The sequence below is a fragment of the Arvicola amphibius genome, chromosome 3, assembly GCF_903992535.2.
Source record: "Arvicola amphibius chromosome 3, mArvAmp1.2, whole genome shotgun sequence".
In the NCBI taxonomy this organism is placed as follows: Eukaryota; Metazoa; Chordata; class Mammalia; order Rodentia; family Cricetidae; genus Arvicola; species Arvicola amphibius.
Window position 1 is genome coordinate 117211663 of NC_052049.1, and position 4734 is coordinate 117216396.

The window sequence follows — 4734 nt, forward strand, 5'->3', positions numbered from 1 at the left end:
CTGCCGTTTGGGTGCTGTGAATTGAACCTGGGTCCTGTGCAAGACCCAGTGTTCTTAACTGCTGAGCCATCTCTTCAGAGTGTAGAAATTTCCGTGACGTCAAATGGTGGTGGGCGAGGGGGAGAAAAGTGCTGCCCCATCTCATAGCCGACAGGACGCGGAGCGGAGCGGAGCCTGAAGTCCTGAACTGAAAGGAGGCAACCGTACCGTGCAGAGCATAGAGAATGCAGTTTCACAGTCCTTAAAAACTCTGCTCTGGCTGCACGGATAGCTTAGCAGTTATGGACATGAAACTGGCTGCTCTTCCAGAGAACCTGGGTTTGATTCTCACCATCCGCACCACAAGTCACAACTGTTTATTGTAACTCCAGTTCCTGGGGATCTGACACCCTCTTCTGGCTGCCTTGAGCACCAGCCATGCAGGTGACACGCAGACACACAACTTGCAAGACACCCACACATGTAAAATAAATATTAACTCCCCCATCTCTGTGTGTTTTTTAACACAGTGTTAATCATTGTTATATTAATGTTAGGTTTGTGGGTACTTTTTTTAAAATTTCCTCTTGGGACCATTTCGAGTCCTGGCCTCCAGCTGCTCTTCCTTGCTAGAGATCTTTACTTTCCTTCTGATTTGTTACTAAAGGCTGTGTCAAAGTTGTTTACCAGCTCTGCTTCAGGAGCACATGTTGCCTTGACCTTGAGGATCAGAAGATAAGGTTTTTACCTGTTGGCCCACCTGACTGTTGGGTATATAAGTCTCTGTGGTGCTATTGAATAGAGGGCTTCTTACCAATGACTAGAGGTCCGTGTCTCTGTCTCTGTGTGAGTCTTTGTGTGTTTCAACCTCCAGCCCCTTGCTGGAAGCTCGGGAACTGTACGGTAGCGCATGGAGCACAGACAGGCATTGTGTGCTGCAATTTCCTCAATTGTTTCTTTATACATTTAATAAATTTGTCATTTGATATTTTTGTGAGCCAAAAAAATCCAGAAACCTTAATTTTAGAATTAATATTCCTCAACCCAAGTGCATATCCGAATGGCTTCCCTAGACTCAGAACATTCCTGGCTGGAAGTGCTCCCTCTGCTGCCTGGCCGCTGCTAAGAAGGCAGCTGGCTGCAAACAGGTGCCAATCCTACTAGCTTCCAGTTTTGTCCCTTGCTGCCTCCAAGCCACAGACAGGAGTTGATGGGAAAGGAAATGATTTGCGCTTTCAGAGTGCGGTTAAAATGTCAGGCTCTGGGCTGGGGGTGCTTTGCTTTGAATTTTCATCCTGACCCTTTGTGAAGCACTTTAGGGAACTTTACAGGGTCTCCTGGCTGGCTGGTACAGTGACAGATGGAGCACCTGAACCAAGGGGCTTGGACGTAGACACTTTATGTCCTTGTCCCCAGCCACAGCAGTGACACAGCATGTGGCTAAGACCTTGTCTTTATGGCAGAACACAGAAGAAACCTGGGATTGATTACATTACGGTCATAAATGTCTGACCAATGTGTTCTCCTTTTCATGTTTTTGTGTGTACACGTGTGTAGAGCATATGCATTTGTGCATGTGTATGTGTAAGTAGAGGCCAGAAGTTGATGTGTGCCTCTTATTTATTTCTATATTTAATTTAAAATTTATTTATATTAATTTATTTATTTATATATTATTTATTTATAAAGGACAGCATTATATCAGGCACATCCGATAGAGGGTTAGTATCTAAAATATAAAAATAACTAAAAAAAAAAAACTGGGCACCAAGAAAACACATTTTAAAATGCGATACAGAACTAAGCAGAGTTCTTTAAAAATGAAACACAAATGGCTGAGAAACACTTCAAAGAAATGTTTGGCCAGGTGGTTGTTGTTGGTAGTGCTTGCTTTTAATCCCAGAACTCCCCAAGCAGAGGTAGGTGGATCTCTCTGAGTTCAAGGCCAACCTGGTCTACAGAGCAAGTTCCAGGACAGACAAAGCTACATAGAGAAACCCTGTTTCAAATAAAATAAAATAAAACCAAAACAAATAAAGAAGAAATGTTTAACATCCTTCGTCTTCAGGGAAGTATAAATTAAAACTAATCTTTTTTCCCCCCTGACAAGATCTCACTCTGCAGCCCTTGGCTGGCCTGAAACTCATCACACCACCAAGCCTGGCTACTTATTTATTTTTATGTGGGTACAGTGCCCATGGGACTGGAGCTATAGACAATTGTGAGCTGTCGTATAGGTGCTGAGAATGGAATGTAGGTCCTCTGGAAGAGCAGGCAGCAATGCTGAGCCATTGCTCCAATCCTATACTTCCTGGTTCTTTGCATTTTCTCAAGAAGTAATTAAGCTTCAGGGCTCATTACTTGTACAAGCCTCCTCTAGAAGGAGAACTTAATTTTGTATTTGTTATTTTGTAATTTCCCTTAAAGAAGCTTCTCCACTATGCCCTTCCCGTCCTTCATTTATTTTGAAAATAATAGTTACTGTGTTTTCCTGAGATCATTTAATTTGCATTTTGGGGTCTCCATACCTAGTGCAGACCTTGCCACGTAGTATTTAATACAGGATTTCAGAAATTTCATCCATAGGTCATTTTTTCTTGTCATTGGGCATTTATTGTTAGCAACATTTGGAATTAAAAGTGAAACTGAGAGGGCCACCGCGGTGGCTGGTGTAGACTTCTAGCAGAGATGCTTTCCAAAGACAGTAAGGCCACCCTTGGGCACTTGCTTTCTCAGCCAGGGTCTCAGTCTCTTTCCTCATGGAGCAGGAACTAGGATTAGCCAATTGTTCTATAGACACAACGTTGCCATGGACCATGGGGATCAGCACCTACCTGAGGTCAGGTCTCACAAGGTTTCTTTTCAAGAATGAGAGATGCTCTGGGCGGTGGATCTCTGTGAGTTCGAGGCCAGCTTGGTCTACAAGAGGTAGTGCCAGGACAGGCTCCAAAGCCACAAAGAAACCCTGTCTCAAAAAAAAAAAAAAAAAAAAAAAAAAAAAAAAAAAACCACAAAAAAGAATGAGAGATGCATTAATCAAGCAATATATGTTTATTTCAGAACAACAGAAAACAGAAAAGGACATGAATAAACAGTCTAAGCCACTGAAGTCCACCCCAAAAATCCACTGCATTGAGACCTCCCTCCCCCACACATATAATTCTGTTTTTGAGACAAGGTCTCACTTCGTAGCCCTTCTCGCTTGGAACTCACAGTAGACCAGGCTGGCCTCAAACTCATGGATATTTGCCTGTCTTTGCCTCCTGGGTGCTGAGTGCTGGGATTAAAGGTGTGTGCCACCCCATATACGACCTATACCTCTATTTATTACATTTTTTGGAAAAAAAGAATCATTTTATGATACATTGTGAATATCTTCTAGTATGCAATAGATTTCAATATTGAAACAATTTTATCGTTTTTAATATTTCTTTTATGTGTATGTGTCTCAGTGTATATATGTGTATCATATATGAACAGGAGCCCTTAGGGGGCAGAAGAAGGCATCAAATTCCCTAGAACTGGACTTTGAGGTGAGTGTGAGCCACTTGTACTCCGGTCTTCCACAAGGCTAGGACTCTAATAAGTCATCTTTCCAGACCCTCAATAATGAAACAATTTTTAAAAAGCTCCAGATAGCTGGACATAGTGGAGCAAGTGTATAATCCCAGTATGCAGGATGCTGAGGCAGGAGGATAGATGTGAATTTGGTGCTCTCCTGAACGGCAGAGACCATGTCTCAAATCAAAACCAATAAATCTCTGAAAACTTTAAAGCTAAACAACAATAAAAACATTTTGATGTAATTTATTTGTAATTTCTGATAAGAAGTGCTAAGAATATTGTTTTAGGGGCTGGAGAGATGTTTGCTCTGGGTTCAATTTCCACCATCCATCCACATGGTGATTCAAGGTATTATCTGCTTCCTTCTTCCTCCTTCTGTGGGTTCAGCTAAATCATCTAAATCATTCAAATATAAAAATCTTTTCTTTAGTTAGTTTTGGTTTTTTGAGACAGGTTTTTTTTTTTTTTGTTGTTGTTGTTTGTTTGTTTTGCCCTGGCTGTCCTGGAATTTGCTCTGCAGACCAGGCTGGCCTCGAACTCACAGACATTCTCCTGCCTCTGCCTCATGAGTCCTGGGATTAAAGGTGTGTGCCACTATGTCCTGCTTCGTACATATAAATCCTAAGACAAAAAGTTTCTACAAAAATGTTTTTAATACACACAAGACCGTTACACTAAGTATAGATGTTTACCACATTCATGTATGAATATACTTAGTATGAGGCAATAAAAACAAGCAATATTAAAAAAGGTGCAATTGGGGGGAAGCCTTTCACTTATAATTATGAGATGATACCACTCTCTCTTGCCCAACTCCAGAGGGCAAAATTTCCGTGGACACAGCAGCTGCGCCCAATATATGAATATTTAACAAAAAAGATCGAGATGACTCCATAAGTATCGGGCTAGATAATTTCACAGGAAGACGTTATGGAGTATAAGGAGGACCATAAAGAATTTACCAAGTGAAACATTCCGCAGTTTCTAGTACAAAAACCACAAAACAACAACAAAAAACCGGCGGGAAGAGACACGTTTGAAAACCAGTAGGGAACGGATCACGCCTGCGCAGTCTTGGAGCGCCCAGTTGCTAATCTAGGCGGCGCGAGGCCTGCTGGGAACTGTAGTGTGCCTCCCGCCTGTGCCTGAGCGCTGGCCGCCACAGGACTCAGTTTCCCGGCAGGCCACGCG